This window comes from Pongo abelii, chromosome 15, assembly GCF_028885655.2.
Source record: "Pongo abelii isolate AG06213 chromosome 15, NHGRI_mPonAbe1-v2.0_pri, whole genome shotgun sequence".
Taxonomy (NCBI): Eukaryota; Metazoa; Chordata; class Mammalia; order Primates; family Hominidae; genus Pongo; species Pongo abelii.
In genome coordinates this window covers 39,057,476-39,078,779 of record NC_072000.2, presented here as the reverse complement: position 1 = coordinate 39,078,779, position 21,304 = coordinate 39,057,476, and the positions used below count along the sequence as shown (strand labels likewise).

Sequence of the window (21,304 nt, the reverse complement as noted above, 5' to 3'; positions counted from 1 at the left end):
CAAGCAATGTACGCATGTGACAAACCTGCACGTATACTCCCTGAATCTAAAATAAAAGCTGAAATTATTAAAAAACAACAAAAAGTAAAGCTTTTCTATGACAATAGTTAACCACTTTTTTTGGAGGGGTGGTTATAAAAATTTATCATACATAAAAAATATTACTACTAACAAAGGCAGACAGGCTAGGACACCATGGTACTGGGAGGAGGACGGCTAGCTCTTCGGAAAGTGAAAGGTTTGGGTGGCATGGGCCTCGTGCCATGCTGATTGGTCAGTAGACGGGGGGCACATGCCAAGCACCACAGGGCATCAGGGCATTAGGTGCCTGCTCTGTGTGCCCACAGGTGTTCCCTGTCTTATCTGGGCCTTCGAAGGGAGCACACCCAGAAGCGAGCAACTGAAGCCAAGGGGCTTCCAAAGTGCCTCTTCCAGGCCTGTCTCTGAAGTCACAGCAACACCATTTTAAGCAATATGTTTAACTGGATGATTTCCACAAACTATCCACGAAGTTTCTAACTATCACAATTCAGTGAAGTACAGAACATTGAGTTACAGGCTGTGGAAAGAGAAGGCAGCACCAATGATGGCTCCTTCCAATCCTGGTTGTTCTAGGGGCAGGGAAGAGGAAGGTCTTTTTTTAAACCAGTCCCCTCATTTCAATGTACAAAAGAATTACTCTGATCGATATTAAATTGTATTGAAAACGAAATGGACTAAAAAGCAAATACTACTCTATGTTGAGGTGGAAGTGGGAGGAAAGAATGAGTCCTTTGAAGCAGGAAGGGAGACAGCAGGGGGAAGGTTCTGTGCCTGTGATCCCGGGTGGTCACTCACGCTGCTCCATTTTTACTTTCGGTGGTCTCAGGAAGGTCCGATTTTTCTTCTCTTTCTTCCCCTTTGTATTGACTTGGAAGTTTCGCCAGCTATCCACACGACCATCTCAACCTTCCTCAAAGTTTCTCTGCCACTCTCTTTCTCGTTTGGCTTTTTCTTGAGCTTCAATCTCTTCTTCCCTTTGTCGTTTCCTTTCATGCATCTCTTTGGCTTCTCTCTCTTTCCTTTTAATTTCCAGCTGAGCGAAGAGTTTCATTGTCTGTATATACAGCTTGTTGGAACAGCTCAGGATCATCCTCCTCTACAATCGTAGGTTTTCCTTCCTTCTTTAATTGCTTTTTTTTTTTTTTTCGCTCTTTCACGGTGTGTTCCACGTATTCTTTTCCTGCCTAAATTACATCCAGGACCCTCTTCTTTTGCTCCTGATCCAGTAGCAACTTGTAAGCTTTGTCCACAGCTTCAAAAGCCTTTTGTGCTCTGTCAGCATCATCTTCATTTTTGTCAGGATGCACCAAGATGGATAACTGCTGAAACCTCTTTTCTATTTCTTCATCTGTAACTTCAGGATCTATCTGAAGAACCTCAAATGGGTTCAAATTGAAGTAAGAGGAACCAGGACGGGTCAGTCTTTCAATGTGATTTTTGGATGTTAGAACCAAGTCTCTCTTCTCTATTTGTTTCACCTGAAGACAACGCCAGGGAGAACAAGCGCCAGGCAGCCCCAGGAAAACATTCTTGGCGTCACTGTCAGGGTTGGAATGCTAGTTGGAATGAATATCTGGTATGCTGTATGCCATCTTTATTCCTCACTGTAGAAGATCATAAACGCTTCCTCTGTGCCGCCTCCGCCACCGGAAGTCCCGCTCTCTCCTGAAGCCGCCATTTCCCCACAACTTTTTTAAAAAGTTAAAATCTATAGGCAGAAATTATATTTAAGAGTGTAAATTGGCCGGGCGCAGTGGCTCACGCCTGTAATCCCAGCACTTTGGGAGGCCAAGGCGAGCGGATCACAAGGTCAGGAGGTCAAGACTAACCTGGCTAACACAGTGAAATCCCGTCTCCACTAAAAATACAAAAAAATTAGCCGGGCGTGGTGGCGGGCGCCTGTAGTCCCAGCTACTTGGGAGACTGAGGCAGGAGAATGGCGGGAACCCGGGAGGCGGAGCCTGCAGTGAGCTGAGATTGTACCACTGCACTCCAGCTTGGGCAACAGAGTGAGACTTCATCTCAAACAAAAATAAAATACAATAAAACAAAATGTCTTCAAGGGCTGCCTGTATGGACAGATGAGATGTTACTTCAGCTTAATAAATTAATATTCAATGTATTAAAGTAACAAGAACATTACTTAAGCTTTTTTTTAAAAAAAGAGTGTAAATTAGCACAATCACTTTAAAGACAATTTGTCTAAATCTCATAAATTTGTAAATACACATATCCTATAACCCAGCAATTCTATAAAATTATAGCTAGAACAGTAATTCTCAAACTTTAGTGTGCATCAGAATCACTGGAGAATTTATTAAAATCATTTGGTAGGCCCCACCTCACCCCACCCCACCTCAGTTTCTGATTTAGTAAGCCTGGGTTAAAGCCCCAAAAATTTACATTTCTAACAAATTCCAGGTCATGCTGATGCTGCTGGTTCATGTACCACACTTTGAGTATCACTGCCCTGAAGAAACCATCATATATGTGCCTAAGGGGACACATACAAAAAACATTCACCATAGTATTGTCTATCACCAGTAAGGAAATGGATGAATAAATGTAGAATATAGCAATGAAGTTATGTGAATGAACAACATGAATCCATATGAGTAAATCTCAAATCATAATGGTGAGTGGAAAAGTAATTTGCAAAAGGATACATTTAAGATACCATTTATGTAAGACTTAATAATAGTATTGATATCCATTATTTGCAGATACATTCATATGTACCAAAATTATGAAAATATAGGAAGAATACATATTGGCAAAGGAGTCAGGGAATTGAGATTGCAAAGAGCTTCAAAAGGGGCCTCAATTGTATCTATAATATTGTGTTTTGTTAAAACTGACCTAAAGCTCACCTCTTTCCAAAGCCCTGCCTTACCCTCCTACCCTGGAAAAGAGAGTCAGTAGAAAAGCAGACATCCTGTCTAGAGAAAAGCTGCAGAGGACAGTGGAATGGGAACATCCCTCTCTGCACAAAAATAATGCAGGAATAAAGATGATCTATTTCACGATTTTTTTTCCTGATCTTCCAAGAAAACTTGAACATTATTATCTGCCTATATTGACAAAAGAAAAGAAAAAGGATAAGGATAGTGTTTTGTTTTTGTTTTGTTTTGCTTTGTTTGGGACAGGGTCTTGCTCTGTTGGCAGGAGTGAAGTGGCATGACCATGGTTCACTGTAGCCATAGTGCCTTTCTTTAGAGAATGGATACATTTTATCATCATAGTGCATGAGAGGCACAGGAGGAGTCACAAAATCGTCAATAATAACACTAACTGACATTTGGATAGTACCCCATTTTCAAGCTGTTTCTCTGTAGAACACAGAAAGACACAGTTATATAAAGTAAAAGAAATGTAGCATACCCTAATAATGACTTGGTCCCTGACCCCCAAAACCAAAAATTTCCTTCTTCCTATGAATGTATATAACAAATTGTCTTGAAATTGACTGTGTTAATTTACACTCCTAAATATCATTTCAAAATCTTGGCCGGGCACATTGGCTGAAGCCTGTAATCCCCACACTTTAGGAGGCCAAGGCAGGCAGATCACCTGAGGTCAGGAGTTTCAGACCAGCTTGGCCAACACAATGAAACCCCATCTCTACTAAAAATACAAAATTAGCTGGGCGTGGTGGCACATGCCTATAATCCCACCTACTCACTCAGGAGGCTGAGGCAGGAGAATCGCTTGAACCCGGGAGGCAGAGGTTGCAGTGACTGCACCATTATGCTCCAGCCTGGGCAACAAGAGCAAAACTCCATCTCAAAAAAAAAAAGCACCAAAGTCTCCAGCTTAACTCTTTTTTTTAGGTAACTGTTGTCATAGAGAAGCTTTGCATCTTAACGTACTTTAATATTTGTCCTTACATTTTGTGCATTTGGTCTTGTTTATGTTCAGATGTCATAATTTCCTATGTTGTCTTCCAACAACTTCCTCTGAACCAAGTCTTGGCTCAATTCTTTTCTTCCTATGATCTCAGCTCCCCAGAAACTTCTAAAACTATCACCTCCACACAGAGGCCTTCCTGACTATATATTCTAAAATAGCATCTCCAGTCTCTCTCCAGTTCCTTTCCCTGTTTTATATTTGTGCATAGTATTTATCACTCTCTGACATTCTCTTACATATTCCTTGTTTATTGTCTTTCACTCTATCTAGAATATAAGCTTCATAACACAGAGACTTGCTCCTGGGTGGGTCTAGGGTCAACAACAATGCATGGCCGATAGTAGAGGCCCAGTAAATATTGGCTAGATGAATTAATGAATCTGCCTTTCTGTCTCTGTTCATCTTTCTTCCAATTAATATTCTCTCCACTAATTGTGTACATCCTTCAGTGGCTGGTGCACTGCCAATGTACCAAGATATTCCAGTCTTTTGTTTTTAGTTCAATCCCACATTTCCACTGTATAAAAGGCTGCCCCTATGTCTCACACTTTCCGTTAACAGCATTTTATTTTCTACAAAGTAAAAAACTCAAAATTGGGTTCCCTTTGCTACCAACACTTACCACGTATTCTCCCCAAATTTTTCAGCCTTTTGTCACTGTTTATCATTCTTAAGATAACTCAGAGTAACCCACCTTAAATTTGAAGTGAGCATTGCCATTTACAAAGTATTTTAACACCAATGATCTTAACTCCTAAAACCTTACAAAACTGGGTATTTATCTAAAGAAATGAAGCTTATGGGCTGGGCACAGTGGCTCACGCCTGTAATCTCAGCACTTTGGGAGGCTGAGGTGGGTGGATCACAAGGTCAGGAGTTCAAGATCAGCCTGACCAAGATGGTGAAACTCCATCTCTACTACAAATACAAAAAAATTAGCCAGGCGTGGTGATGGGCACCTGTAATCCCAGCTACTCAGCAGGCTGAGGCAGAGAATTGCTTGAACCTGGGAGGGGGAGGTTGCAGTGAGCTGAGATGGCACCACTACACTCCAGCCTGGGTGACAGAGCAAAACTCCGTCTCAAAAAAAAAAAAAAAAGAAATGAAATGAAATGAAGCTTATATTCACACAAAAACCTGTACATGAATGTTTATAGCAGTTTCATTTGTAAGAGCCCAAAACTGCAAACAAATATTCTTCAACAGGTGAATGGATAAACTGGTACCCCCATATAACGGTGTACTACTCATTAATAAGAAGGAACAAACTATTAACACATATAGCAACTTGGATAGATTTCAAAGGCATTACACTGAGTGAATTGGCTTGAAAAAAGCCAATCTCAAAAGTTGAAATATAATTCCATTCATGTAACATTCTCAAAATGACAATATTATAATGATGGCAAACAGATCAGTCAGCGCCAGGGATTAGGGACAGGGGACAGTGTGACTGTGAGGGGTAATACAAGGAGTTTCTTTGTGGTGACAGCACGATTCTGTATCCTGATCATGGTAATGGTTACACAACCCTATACATATGATAAAATTTCATAGAACTTTTATACTGAAAAAAAAAAGTATGTGTAAGAATTGTGAAATCTGAATAAGATCTGTAGTTATGGTTAACATTGTACCAGCATCAGTTTGCTGGTTTTGATAATATTAGCACTGAAGAAAGATGAGTGAAGGATATAGGGGAACTCTATATACTATTTTGCAACTTCTTATGAACATAAATTTTTTTTAAATAAAAAATTTAAATGATGTATAATTATAGGAATTATATATAGAATATGAAAACTGACACTTTTAATTAGAACTATCAAGTAAATAATTTACATTGTGGAGATTCTCAATTGCAAACATTAGCACCATTTTCTTTCTTTTTTTTTGAGACAGAGTCTTACTCTGTTGCCCAGGCTGGAGTGCAGTGGCACAATCTCATCCCACTGCTGCCTCTGCCCCCCAGCTTCAAGCGATTCTCTGGCCTCAGCCTCCTGAGTAGCTGGGAATACAGGCACCCTCCACCACACCCAGCTAATTTTTGTATTTTTAGTAGAGACAGGGTTTCGCCATGTTGGCCACACTGGTCTTGAACTCCTGGCCTCAAGTGATCCTCCCACCTCGGACTCCCAAAGTGTTGGGATTACAGATGTGAGCCACCAAGCCTGGCCTAGCACCATGTTTAATATTGTGTAGTTCTGCATATTCTGACCCATTCCAAAAACTTAATAAAAGACTGACACCCTAAATTGGTACCCAATAGTCATGATTAATAAGAAGCAAATTTAATTTTACTAACCTAGAGCCAAAGTTGCCAATCAAAATTTCAAGAATAATTGCTTACAATGAGATAGTCTGTTTTCACTTCTGTAAGCCAAGGCCTGTCATCTACTGTGCAGGAACCACCAAAAATGCAATGTGATTATAGAGGCAGAGGTTTAATTGAATGTGCTAAATAAAACCTTGTTATATGCAAAAATCTAATGTAATTTTAATCTGTAATCCTTCACTTGTGAATTTTGTCTGAATTATGTATATATGGTACACATAATTTTGTAAATAAACACCTACTCATTAAACAACAATAAAAAACCACCATTAACCCTGTGGCAGTCATAGTGACGGCATGTGGCAGCAGCAACAGCAGTGCACATGTGTTAGGGCTCTCCAAACGCACTGTGCTAAGGGTTCGCATCGATTCATTTCTTCCTCACAACAGCCATCTGAGGAAGTACCAGCCCTTCATACAGATGAAAGTATTGAAACACAGAGAGGTTAAGTAACTGAGTTACAGAGGTACTAACAGTAACTGGCAGAGCAGGGAATTTCTGATTCCATGTCTACTGCTTTGCCCGTATGTAACAGTGCCTTGATCTTTACTTGCCTCTTCACTTTCAGCCTCCCTTCTGTCAATCCATGTACAAGTTTTCCCATCGCTGCCATAACAAATTACCGCAAATTTAGTGGCTTAAACAATACAAATGTATTATGTAACAGTTCTGAAGGTCAGAAGTCCAAAATGAGTCTCACTGGGCTGAAATCAAAGGGACAGCAGAACTGTGCTCCTTCTGGGGGCTCTAGAGAAGACTCAATTTCCTGATCTTTTTCCAGCTTTAGAGGCTGCCTGCATCCCTTGGGTTGTGGCCTCATCCCTCCACCTTCAAAGCCAGCAACATCAGGCCATGTCTTTTTCACACTGCCATTTCCCTGTTTTTCTTCTGCCTCCCTCCTCTGTTTATAAGTACTGTTATGGTTACACTGGGCCCACCTGGATAAGACAGGCTAATCTCCTTATCTCAAGGTCGTCTGATTAATATCCTTAATTCTATCTGCAGCCTAAATTCCCTTTTGCCATATAACCTAACAAAATCACAAATTCTGAGAATTAGGACTAAGACATCCGGGGGCAGGGGGTGGCGGGGGGCCGCATTGTTCTGCCTGTCACTAGCCATAATGCTGGCATTGAAGTAAGCTTTTTATCACTTCAGATGTATTTAACCCTTGTTAAATGTTTCAAATGATATTTCTTTGCTTTTCCAGTAAGTTTTATTCAAACTTTGTCATTTATATGTTTATATTCTTGCCTTATTAACAATTCAGCGTGGTTTAGAAATACACACTGGAGTAAAGAAAATTATAATTTATGTTCTCACTTAAAAGCATGAGCTAAGCTATGAGGATACAAAGGCACAAGAATGATGCAATGAATTCTGGGGACTTGTGGGGGAAGGCTGGGAGGCCAGCGAAGGATGGAAGACTACATATTGGGTACAGTGTACACTGCTCATGTGACAGGTGCACTAAAATCTCAGAAATCACCACTAAAGAACTTATCCATGTAACCAAAAACCACCTGTACCCCAAGAACTATTGAAATAAAAAAATATAAAAAATAAAATTATAATTTTAAAAAATCAGGCTGGTGGGCCATGGTGGCTCACGCCTGCAATTTCAGCACTTTGGGAGGCCAAGGCGGGTAGCTCATGAGGCCATGAGATCAAGACCATCCCGGCCAACGTGGTGAAACCCCGTCTCTACTAAAAATACAAAAATTAGCGGAGCATGGTGGCGTGTGCCTGTAGTCCCAGCTACTCAGGAGGCTGAGGCAGGAGAATCAACTGAACCCAGGAGGCGGAGGTGGAAGTGAGTGCAGATCACGCCACTGCACTCCAGCCTGGGCAACAGAGTGAGTCTCTGTCTCAAAAAAAATAATAAATAAATAAATAATCAGGCTAATTTGGGGCCAAATCCAGTATGCAAATATTTAAGTTTCTATGTAGGCCAGGTGCGGTGGCTCACGCCTGTAATCCCAGCACTTTGGAAGGCCAAGGCAGATGGATCGCTTGTGTCCAGGAGTTTGAGACCAGCCTGTGCAACATAGTGAGACTCTGTCTCTACAAAAAACGCAAAAATTAGCTGGGTGTGGTTGCACACACCTGCAGTCCCACATACTCATGAGGCTGAGATGGGAGGATCGCTTGAGCTCAGGAGGTTGAGGCTGCAATGACCTGTGATCACACCACTGCATTCTAGCCTGGGCAACAGAGGGATACTCAGTCTCAAAAAAGAAAGAAAAGGCTGGGTGCAATGGCTCACGCCTATAATCCCAGCACTTTGGGAGGCCGAGGCCGGTAGATCACGAGGTCAGGAGATGAAGACCATCCTGGCCAACATGCTGGAACCCCATCACTACTAAAAATACAAAAATTAGCCGGGTGTGATGGCTTGTGCCTGTAGTCCCAGCTACTCAGGAGGCTGGGGCAGGAGAATCGCTTGAACCAGGGAGGCGGAGGTTGCAGTGAACTGAGATTGCGCCACTGCACTCCAGCCTGAGCGACAGAGCGAGACTCCGTCAAAAAAAGAAAAAAAAAGAAAGAAAGAAAAGAAAAGAGAAAAGAAAAAAGATAAAAGAGAATAATTGTGCCCACGTCAAAGGAAAAATTGTCTGTGCGGTTCCACTAAGTCCCAGTAGGTGGCGGTAACACCATACAAACTGGTTCCAGCTTGATCTCTTTATTGAAAGAATCCATCTCCTTTTGTCATTGAGGTTACTGCATTTTAGTATGATTTGATGGGCCCTGTCTGTAATTTAACAATATTGGAATCAAATTCTGATATCTAATCACATGGATGTAAGCTCTATTAGATTTCAATTAGCATTCACTCTAATTTGATTATAAGGCTTCAGCCATTCAAATGGCTAATAGGGAGACATTTAGATAATTGCAGTTGTCTGGGGTTATTACATTTGCTATCATTTTCACAGTGATTCATGTAAAGACTGGGCCATAAAATCTGTTTGTGTGGGTGGAGACAAGCCATGATGGCTTACTGGGGTAGGCAGCACTATTAAGCATTTTGCTATTGTGGTCTGGCATTTGGGATTTTTTAAATTAGGATGGCAAATATGATGGATATTTAGGATTAGTGTTTACCATTTATCTGTATTCCAAAGAAATATTATTGATTATTCATCCACAATATTGTTTCATTTGACAAAAAAAAAAAAAAGCATTAGCCAAGTTTCCTTTTCATCTTTTTTAATTGAACTGAATTACATTTAAATTGAATATATTAACCACACCAAAACTTACCTCCTGCACAAAAGCCTTCCTCAGTAAATGGAATCAGGATATTTGTTCTCACCTAAGATTATTCCTAAGCGTAAACACTAGATAGAGGTGTTTGACCAAAATTGCTGGAGCCCTTGGCAAGGATGTTAAAGACTTGCTTTAAGTATAAAAGGAACAGTTGGATTAAATGACCTTAAAGGTCACTTCTAGCTCTTACAGTCTAAGAGTTTAGAGATCAATAACAGCAAAAAATGTCCCTGTCCCAAACAGCTGTCAGATCCTAGGAGCAGAAGCAGCTAGGATCTTGAAGTAACCCGCATGTGATGTGTTATTCTAGATGGAGCAGCAGGGCCTGCTCTAGAGAGGTTGGCAAGTTCACCTATAGAAATTCATCCTCTGCTCTATGTGGGTCCCCAAGAGCCAATTCAAGTCTGGAAAAGTCATCAGTGAAATCTCATATGTTGTGTTGTGTTTTGTTTTGTTTCTGAGATAGTGTATTGCTCTGTCACCCAGGCTGGAGTGCACTGGCACTATCTGGACTCATTGCAACCTCCGCCTCCCAGGTTCACGCAATTCTCCAGCCTCAGCCTCCTAAGTAGCTGGGATTACAAGGCAAGCACCACCATGCCTGGCTAATTTTTGTATTTTTAGTAGAGACGGTGTTGGCCAGGTTGGCCTTGAACTCCTGACCTCAAGTGATCCGCCCGCTTTGGCCTCCCAAAGTGCTGAGATTACAGGTGTGAGCCATCGTGCCTGGCCAGAGCCACTGTATCTGGTCTGGTTTTATATCCAGTATTTTATAGTTTGTACCCACAGATAACTTGACAATTTGCCAATATGACTTCAAAATTATATTCTGTTCAAGATAATAAATGTAGTCTCTGAAGGCTTAAAACCAAAATGTGAGGGAGGCTTGCATTTTTTTGTAGTTATTCTGCTAGAAAATATTTCTCATGTACCAATAGGAAAACATTAATATTCATAAATACCCCGACATCCTCAGAGGTCTAAGACATTTTATTTTAGAATATAATCTCTTAGAGTTCAGGACTCCATCTTTATAGTCCCAAGTTTTTTTTTGCAGGACCTAGCTCCAGGTTCCAAGACAAAATAGTCAAGTACTAGATTCAGGGGGTACATGTGCATGTTTGTGACAAGGGTATATTAAGTGATGCTGAGGTTTGGGGTATAATGGAACCTGTCACCCAGGTAGTGAGCATAGTACCCAGGAGCTAGTTTTTCAGTCTTTTCCCCCTTCCCTCCCTTCTCCCTTCCGTAGTCCTCAGTGTCTACTGTTACCATGTTTATGTCCATGTGGCCCAGTGTTTAGCTCCCACTTATAAGTGATAACACGCAGCATTTGGTTTTCTGTTCCTGCACTAATTCACTTAGGATAATGACCTCCAGCTGCATCTGTGTCGCTGCAAAGGACATGATTTTTTTTCCACAACTTTCTTAGACCAATGATCTATTCAGCCTAGTAATCTGCCTTTGACTGTGGCAACTATTATACTTTGAAGATTTCTATTTGTTCGAATATAAGTTTAGTAACCTTCCAGGATGACAAAAAGTCCTTTAATGTTTTAATGAGGTTTTTTTTTTCCCCCATTACAGGTGGTTGTGGGTGGGCCAAGACCCAAAAGTTTGACCATAAAAAGAACTGAAGGTCTGAGCCACGGCTCACAATTCATAAGGGTGGGGTTAATTTTTCCCAGAAGTGTAGACGATGAAATTCGTAATACAGAAAAAATGTGGTAGACATTGCCAGGGCAATTCACTTGGAATTTAGTGAAGAAGCTGAGGATAGGAGTTGGCGTATGGGTTGGGGGAGGATGGAGTAGGGCACATTTATACATAAAACGTGGCCAAAGAAACCTACTTCCTTCCATATATGTCTCTCCGTATGGGTCTGTACTCTGTTGCTTTGGGAAAACAAGCAACTTGGCACACTGATCAGCCACTTTGTGGAGGGAACTTCTATACCCTTTAGGATTGGGAGCTTCTGGGGCCCACTCAAGGCTGGGACCTAAAGTTCCCTCAAAATATGTTTTAAAGCAAGAGAAATGGAGTGATATTTTCTAGGGGAATTTACTAAATATTGTCAAAATCAGTTCCTAAGGTCCCAGCATTGATCTGGCATTCTGTTACCTCTGATTTCATTTCCTGTTACTCCTCTGACTCACACAACGTCCCCCACGCTGACCCCCTGCTGTCCCTGAAGGTGCGTCCTTCTCTGGGCCTCTGCACTCACTGAAGACCGCCTGGCCCCTCCTTCCTGGACAGCCACACAGCTCATGCTCTTTATTCAGGTATTCACTTCAGCCAGGCATGATGGCTCATGCTTGTACGCCCAGCACTTTGGGAGGCCGAGGCGGGTGGATTGCTTGAGCTCAGAAGTTCAAGGCCAGCCTGAGCAACTTGGTGAGACACCGTCTCTACTAAATATACAAAAAAAAAAAAAAAATTAGCCAGGCATGCAGATGCATGCCTGTAGTAGTCTCAGCTACTTGGGAGGCTGAGGTGGGAGGATCACTTGAGCCCAGGAAGTCAAGGCTGCAGTGAGCCGAGATCGCCTCACTGCATTCTAGCCGGGCAACAACAACAATAAAAAAGTATTTACTTCATGGTTGCCTTCTTGTCTACTCTGGCCACCCTACCTAAAATGTCAACATGCTCTCCTGCCCCTACATTTCCATACTTTTCCTTGATTTCTGTTTTCCTCCTTAGCGCTCTCACTAACACATTATATTCTTTTATTTTTTGTGTCATTTGTATCTCCTACACAAAGTAAACTCTCTGAGGACAGAGGTTTTTTTTGTTCCTTTGTTCCTTTGTTTTTTCTTTTTCCTTTTTTTTTTTTTTTTTGGAGACAAGGTCTTACCCCGTCCCCCAGGCTGGAGAGTGCAGTGGTGCGATCTCGGCTCACTGCAGCCTCGACCTCTTAGGCTCAGGTGATTCTTACGCTTCAGCCTCCCAAGTAGCTGGGACTATAGGTGCACGACACCACACCTGGCTAATTTTTGTATTATTTGTATTTTATTTTGAGATGGGTTTTCACCATGTTGCCCAGGCTGGTCTCAGATTCCTGGGCTCAAGCAATCCTCCCACCTCGGCCTCCCAAAATGTTGGGATTAGGAATTACAGGTGTGAGCCACCATGCCTGGCCTCTGAGGACAAAGTATTTTACTATATCTTTAATGCCCAGAACAGTGTCTATCTAAAACAGCTTGAGTGTTGTCAATGAATAAAGTTCAAGGAGACTGTTTTCATGAAGAAAATATTCTTTTTAAGCAAACTAATAATATAAGGAGGGTTTCTGAGAAAATGATTAAGCAACCTGAAAGACCTAACTGCCTTCTAGAACCCTTGAGTATTTTAAGTGTTAGAGACAAAGAGGCTTATACAGAGGAGTGGTCCTCAATGTGGTCCTGGGCCAAAAGCAATAGGTAACCTGCAACTGGTAAGAAATGCAATCTCAGGCCTCAACCCAGATTTACTGAATAAAAATCTCTGGGGGGTGGCCCAGGAAGCTGTGGTTTAACAAACCCTCCAGGTGACTCTAACACAAGCCAAAGTTTGAGAACCAACCACTGATATAGAGGAAGGAGCACCAGGCTCAATATCTAGAGATCTGGGTTTTAGTCCAATTTGTTCAATTGTGTGACCTTGAGCACATCACTTAACTTCATCAACTCCCATCTGTTTACTGATCAAATGAAAGAGATGCCACGTTTTCATTATGTGCTTTTAATGAAATAATTGTAAATCTTTGAATCACAGCCCTGAAGGAGCCCTTTAGTTAGCCTGTAATTGTGTATTTAAAAGTAATTAAACATCATATCTTAAATAAAACTTTCTTTTCTTTCAGTCTGGCCTTTCTCTTCTCAAGTTAGCCTGAATTCATGAGCTTTAGCATATCTGTGCAGTTTCCTATAGACACACAATCTTGCCATACTTGACACTTGGTTTACAAAGACCACTTTCTTGTACTTCTCACGTTCTTCAGCTTTTGGGCAGCCCTCTCTTCTGCTTTTCCTCACACCTCTCTGGATGCTTTTCCTCAGTTTCCTTGGCTGGCTTCTCAGCCAAGCTCACCTCTTTGGGTGTTCCCAGTCTTGGTGTTTGGACTTCTACACAGAATTCCTGGGTGGCTTTGTCCGTTTCTCAAATAAGTCAATGACTTCCAATATATTGCATGCTCTTAGAACTCTCCACATTAAATTGGCTGTTTGTATCTACCAGGATCTTGAAATTAATGTGTCCAAGATGGAGCCCATCATCTTCCCCTCAACCTGCTCTTCCTCCTGTTTTTCCATTACATAACCAAAGTCAGAAACAGAGCTCCTAGATTCTTCCTTGTCTCCTTCACATCCAATCAGTCACTCAGACCTCGAAATCCTTGTTCTTAGATCTCTCTGTAGCCATCTCACTTTCCAGTCATGTCCTTTTTTTTTTTTTTTTTTTTTTTTTTTTTAACAGAGTCTTGCTCTGTTGCCCAGGCTGGAGTGCAGGAGTACAGTGGTGCGATATCTCGGCTCACTGCAACCTCCACCTCCCGGGTTCAAGTGATTCTCCTGCCTCAGCCTCCCGAGTGGCTGGGATTACAGGCATGCGCCACCGCATTCAGCTAATTTTTGTATTTTTAGTAGAGACGGGGTTTCACCATGTTGGCTAGGCTAGTCTCAAACTCCTGACCTCAGGTGATCCACCTGCCTCAACCTCCCAAAGTGCTGGGATTACAGACATGAGCCACTGCGCCTGGCCTCCAGTCACTGTCTTTAACTGGCCACCAGCCTCATGCCTAACCTACTCCAGTTTATTTGCCACACTGTCTTCTAAAGCATACACCTGATCAGTGACCCACCACAGGTTTCAGGGTGCAGGCCCAGCTTCTCGGCTCAGTCACATGGCTGTGTGCTGTGTCTTTCCTGCCTACTCATATCCCTCTACCACACAGCAAGCCCTGTGAAGCTGCTTTCACACCTCCCAGCCCCACCACAGGCTTAACCCTCTGCCTGCACAACCTTCTTCCCACTCCTGACTCTGACTTGTCTCTCAATAGCTGCCCTGGACCATCCCTCTCAGTGTGGTGTGGCTTCCCCCGCCTCATGCTCCCAGGCCACTTTGTTCAGGCCTCGGCCACATCTCTGATCACTCCCTACTAGAACTACTCATTTACCTGCTGGTCTTCTCACCAGCCTAGAAGCGCCTTGAGAGCAGGAACCATATTTATTTTTATTTTATAAATAAAAATTTATTTTTATTATGCTCCATATCACAGCATAGTGCCTGGCACCAAAAAAAAAAGAGCTTAATAAATGCTTGACAGATTAATGGGTTTTGCTTTCCCTACCTACAGTGCTTTGCTTCTTTAGAGTTTTTTTTCCCCCACATTAACCCTGTTGTGTCAATATTTCACATTCCCTTTATCTTAATCAGGCCTGCGGCAAAACATAGCTACAGGCAGTCAGGGACAGACATTTGAGCTTGAACTAAGAAAGTGAATTTACCCAAAGGGAAAGCCTCTGATCAGAAGTCTGGGGGCGGGAAGGGGTGACAGCCTGTCTGTGAGAGCCCTGACATTTTGAAAGCACCAAACTCACTGTCACCCTGAGCTTTTCCTGTGGGGAGCAACAGAGGTGGGGGCTTTTACCCTCCCTTGTGGGCAGGGCTCGAAAGCAAATTTCCCTGCTTAGTTTTCCTTTTGTGGTGCCTGTGACCACGAAGAAGGCTGCCCCAGGAATCCCCACCTATTTTTAGCCTCAGTTCAACACCCTGAAGACAACAACCCTCCCATATACCTCTAAGTTAATTTCCAGTCTTGTCGCTGAGCTGGGCTGAGAAATCGATAGACTCAATGTTGAGAGTGAAAAGACAAAGTGAGAAGGTTAAGGCCTTTAACAATGGAAAGCTGCAGTGATGCCCTGAGGCTCAATACGTCAAATAGTACTACTTTTATAAAACAATTTAGTATATGTTCATACGTAATAGCATTTGAATGAAGTTCTCTGTGCTCAAAGTCCAAGATGTGAAGTCTACCTGGATCTAAACTGCCTAGGGTTTCCTCTTCAAGGAAAACTTTCCTGGGAAATAAATTGTTCTAGATGTTGCCTTAGTCAGACTGCAAAGCATACATCATTCTTTGTACACCAATGGGCTTTTCATTTTAAATATTGATTGTATTGGTTTATGTATACTCTGTTAAACTGGGTCAAGATCTTGAGCCCCCTCTCCCCTCTCCCCTCTCCCCTCTCCCCTCTCCCTCTTTCGGTCTCCCTCTCCTTCTTTTTTCGGTCTCCCTCTGTTGCCGAAGCTGGACTGTGCTGCCGTGATCTCAGCTCGCTGCAACCTCCCTGCCTCTAGCTCCTGTGATTCTCCTGCCTCGGCCTGCCGAGTGCCTGGGATTGCAGGCGCGCGCCGCCACGCCTGAATGGTTTTTGTATTTTTGGTGGAGACGGGGTTTCGCCGTGTTGACCGGGCTGGTCTCCAGCTCCTGGCCTCGAGTGATCTGCCTGCCTCGGCCTCCCGAGGTGCTGGGATTGCAGATGGAGTCTCGCTCACTCGATGCTCAATGGTGCTCAGGCTGGAGTGCAGTGGCGTGATCTCCGCTCGCTACAACCTCCACCTCCCAGCCTCCTGCCTTGGCCTCTTAAAGTGCTAAGATTACAGCCTCTGCCCCGCCGCCACTCCGTCTAGGAAGTGAGGAACGTCTCTGCCCGGCCGCCCATCGTCTGGGATGTGAGGAGCCCCTCTGCCCGGCCGCCCCGTCTGGGAAGTGAGGAGCGCCTCTGCCCGGCCGCCATCCCGTATAGGAAGTGAGGAACGTCTCTGCCCGGCCGCCCATCGTCTGGGAAGTGAGGAGCGCCTCTGCCCGGCTGCCCCATCTGGGAAGTGAGGAGCGCCTCTGCCCAGTCGCCCAACGTCTGGGAAGTGAGGAGCACCTCTGCCCAGCCGCCCCGTCTGGGAGGTGAGGAGTGCCTCGGCCTGGCCGCCACCCTGTCTGGGAGGAAGTGAGGAGCACCTCTGCCTGGCCGCCCCGTCTGGGAGGAAGTGAGGAGCACCTCTGCCCGGCCGCCCCATCTGGGAGGAAGTGAGGAGCACCTCTGCCCGGCCGCCCCGTCTGGGAGGTGAGGAGTGCCTCTGCCTGGCCGCCACCCCGTCTGGGAGGAAGTGAGGAGCACCTCTGCCCGGCTGCCCCATCTGGGAAGTGAGGAGTGCCTCTGCCCCACCGCCCCGTCTGGGAAGTGAGGAGCGCCTCTACCTGGCCACCCCGTCTGGGAGGAAGTGAGGAGCACCTCTGCCCGGCCGCCCCGTCTGGGAGGTGAGGAGTGCCTCTGCCTGGCCGCCACCCCGTCTGGGAAGAAGTGAGGAGCACCTCTGCCCGGCTGCCCCATCTGGGAAGTGAGGAGCGCCTCTGCCCGGCAGCCACCCCATATGGGAAGTGAGGAGCGCCTCTGCCTGGCCACCCCATCTGGGAGGTGAGGAGCGCCTCTGCCCGGCCGCCCCGTCTGGGAGGTGAGGAGTGCCTCTGCCCAGCCGCCACTCCGTCTGGGAGGAAGTGAGGAGCACCTCTACCCGGCCGCCCCGTCTGGGAAGTGAGGAGCGCCTCTGCCTGGCTGCCACCCCGTCTGGGAGGAAGTGAGGAGCGCCTCTGCCCGGCTGCCCCATCTGAGAAGTGAGGAGCGCCTGTGCCCGGCCGCCACCCCGTATGGGAAGTGAGGAGCGCCTCTGCCCGGCCGCCCCGTCTGGGAAGTGAGGAGCGCCTCTGCCCGGCCGCCCGGTCTGGGAAGTGAGGAGCGCCTCTGCCCGGCCGCCCCCTCTGGGAGGTGAGGAGCGCCTCTGTCCGGCCGCCCCGTCTGGGGGGTGAGGAGCGCCTCTGCCCGGCCGCCCGGTCTGGGAAGTGAGGAGCGCCTCTGCCCGGCCGCCCCCTCTGGGAGGTGAGGAGCGCCTCTGTCCGGCCGCCCCGTCTGGGGGGTGAGGAGCGCCTCTGCCCGGCCGCCCCGTCTGGGAGGTGAGGAGCGCCTCTGCCTGGCCGCCCTGTCTGGGAGGTGTACCCAACAGCTCCGAAGAGACAGCGACCATCGGGAGCGGGCCATGAGGACGATGGCGGTTTTGTTGAAAAGAAGTGGGGGAAGTGTGGGAAAAAGAAAGGAGAGATCAGATTGTTGCTGTGTCTGTGTAGAAAGAGGTGGGCATAGGAGACTCCATTTTGTTCTGACTAGGAGAAATTCTTCTGCCTGGGGATGCTGTTGATCTATGGCCTTGCCCCCAGCCCCGTGCTCTCTGAAACATGTGCTGTGTCAACTCAGGGTTAAATGGATTAAGGGCGGTGCAAGATGTGCTTTGTTAAACAGATGCTTGAAGGCAGCATGCTCTTTAAGAGTCATCACCACTCCCTAATCTCAAGTACCCAGGGGCACAAACACTGCAGAAGGCCACAGGGACCTCTGCCTAGGAAAACCAGAGACCTTTGTTCATGTGTTAATCTGCTGACCTTCTCTCCACTATTATCCTATGACCCTGCCACATCCCCCTCTCCGAGAAACACCCAAGAATGATCAATAAACACTTCATAAATTAAAAAAAAAAAAAAGATCTTGAGCTTATGAAATTTTGGTGTTGAAAATACCTCTGCTTCTGAAAGCCATTAAAGAGCACCCCAGAAGGGCAGCAGGTGGGCCTTGGCCACCACACCCCTACCTGGGCCAGCCAGTCATATGTCCATGGGCCGTTAGCCTTGCAGTCCTCAATGAGAGGTCTGAGTATGCATCACTTTGTCAGATGGCCTTTCAACCAACAACACTCATTCTCATTCTGCTTCCTTCCCACCATTCTATGTCTCCAGTGCATTTCTAACATGGGGAATACTCCAGGCAAATGCTCATCTATTCCTCTAAACTAGAGCTTCTGCCCCAATTTCCTGTTAGATCTCTTGCCCTGGGGAGCTGGACTAAGCAAGCCTCCAGGACATCACCTATCTCCTTAACTCCTTAACTGAAGGTTTGAAAAGGAGCCTTCCCCCCCTACCCTGGGCTCCACCCCAGAGGTTACTCTCAGGCAACAGAAAAGAAAAGAAGAGAAGGAAGACACTATCTAGGTCTATTTATAATCTGTTCACTTTTACTCACGTTCAATTCCTCTAGGACAGGATGGGATATGGTGGCTCTGATGTGCCCCCATCCTCCTAATAGCCTTTATTTCAGAGTGCCTGCATCCTTTGTAAAATGGGAATGATAACACTTTACTCACCTGAAAGCAGAAGCTGGACCCAATGGCCTCTTGAGATAATTTCTAGATAGAAAAGAATGAAATCGATTGCATGCAAAGCGAGGTATTAACAGAAGAGGAGGGCCCAAGAAAAATTATGACAGGTATGAAGCAAAGGGGATACTCATGCCTGAAACAATGGCAAGGGAAGCCCAAGGTAAGGGAGACACAGAAGAAATGAATATCTCCTCCCCACCCAGCAGCCCCTGCCCCACCCAACACTATTCTGTGTTTAACTAGGGATCAAAATATGACACAAGCAATAACTAAGCAGTATAAGACAATATGTGGCCCAATATTCAAGGCAAGCTGTAAAAGCTAGAAGGATTTAGAAGAGGGCAGAGTGCTGCAAGAAGAGGAAGACAGAAAAGGAGTTTTGGAAAGGGTGGGTCCTGGCAAGGAAGCTGAAAGAAGGTGGTCCTAGGACAGGGAGGGAGAGGCCTGCATGAAGGCCAGAGCAGCTGGCACAAAGTGTTGGTGCTCGGACGAAATGGTGATGAGGAGTGGCTGGGCAGGGTAGAGTCTGACTCTGGAGGACTTTAAATGCAGCTGAGGAATTCAGACTGTTTCCTGCAGGCCATGGAAGGTCAACAGAGGCTCTGTTACAGGAAATGATATAATGAAAATGCATATCAGAAGCCTCAGTGAAAAGAGATTTAGGCCGGGCACAGTGGCTCAAGCCTGTAATCCCAGCACTTTGGGAGGCTGAGGTGAGTGGATCACCTGAGGTCAGGAGCTTGAGACCAGCCTGACCAACATGGTAAAACCCTGTCTCTACTAAAAATACAAAAACTAGCCAGGCGTGGTGGCACATGCCTGTAATCCCAGCTACTTGGGTGGCTGAAGCAGGAGAATTGCTTGAACCCAGGAGGCGGAGGTTGCAGTGAAGCAAGATCGCACCATTGCACTCCAGCCTGGGCAACAAGTCAAAAAAAAAAAAAGAGAGAGATTTAATTGTATAATTGTAATCTTTTTAGACTGCTTGGTTTTTTTTAATCACAGGAAGATATTATGTTTCAACTTTAAAAATAATTCATTTTTGCCGGGCTTGCGCCTGTAATCCCAGCACTTTGGGAGGCTAAGGAGGGTGGGTTACCTGAGTTCAGGAGTTCGAGCCCAGCCTGGCCAACATGGTGAAACTCCGTTTCTACTAAAAATACAAAAATTAGCTGAGTGTGCTGGCGGGTGCCTGTAATCCCAGCTACTGGGGAGGCTGAGGCAGGAGAATCACTTGAACCTGGGAGGCAGAGGTTGCAGTGAGCCGAGATCACACCATTGCACTCCAGCCTGGGCAACAGAGCAAGACTCCATCTCAAAACAAAAACCATAACAAAAAGTACCAAGAAGCTACCGTGGTACAACACAGCCCGCACTACCGTGGGGACAGTGAAGATGGAAGGAAGAGGATGGTCCGGGTATCATTTCAGTAGCAGGATGCACTGAGCTGACTGGCAACAGTCACTGAAGGAAAATTGACGCTCACAGATAAAGTGGGGGTCTTTCCTTTGGGACTGTGTTAAGTGATGTACCACAATCACAACTCCATATCCAGTCTCAGTGCACATCCTCAACTCAACATTCCTAAATTCCTCTTCTCAAGAATCGGTGATGCCTCAGAGAAAACTTCTTCCACAAATGGCCAGAAGATGTCACTGCAGACAGCACCATGCATATACTGTGTTCCTCATGTTGGTGTTCTGCCCTGCCATTTGTGAAGGGAAAATTCCCCCTCGGCTCCCTCCCTAACTCCCATAGCCCCTGCTCCTGCTCTGCGTGTAGCCTCTTCCCTTTTCCCTGTGACTCCCATCCTCCTGCCCTGAAATCCAGTGAGGTGCTTTCCTGATGCCTTGGCAACCTGGAGATGAACCTGATCCCTAAAGGTGGAAGAGCCAACATCGAGACTGGGTTATCTGTGTACTTCTCTGCTCTCTATTCATGATGTTCATTTAGATTTCTAGCAAAACCCATACCTGTGCTGTCAACCTCACCCATTTCCACCTAGCCTCTTGAGTTTCAATCAATGAGTACAGGGGCACCCATTCCCTCTTTTCTCACACTCTTCCAAACTGGCCCAATTTTCAAATATTAGCATTTAAAAGATTTGGTGATGCATTAATCTGCTTCACTTTCTGAAAATTCAGTTTTTTTGCCAAATAATTACTACACGTTAGCCTATGAACAGCCCTGGGATATAGGAAATGACGAATATTCCTAAGCCAAGCTAAGTGGCTTATCCAAATGGACTATGTCACGATCATGGGACTGGACTCTGACAGTTGACACCTGGTAACAAAAAAAAATGTTCCAGGCCAATTTCTTCCTTTTTTTCTGCTCATGGCTCCTATTTGTGATCCTTCTCACTCTGTTTCTCATTTGCTTTCAGTGTTTAAAAACAGGCCGGGCAGCCAGGCACAGAGGCTCACGCCTGTAATCTCAACACTTTGAGAGGCTGAGCCAAGCAGATCACGAGGTCAGGAGATCGAGACCATCCTGGCCAACCTTGTGAA

The 21,304-nt window shown here is 45.2% G+C and overlaps 1 pseudogene; it reads right to left on the bottom strand.

The window, feature by feature from the left end:
• Positions 1–637: 637 nt before the first annotated feature.
• LOC100459815 (dnaJ homolog subfamily C member 8-like) lies at positions 638–11,826 on the bottom strand (annotated as a pseudogene).
• Positions 11,827–21,304: the final 9,478 nt, after the last annotated feature.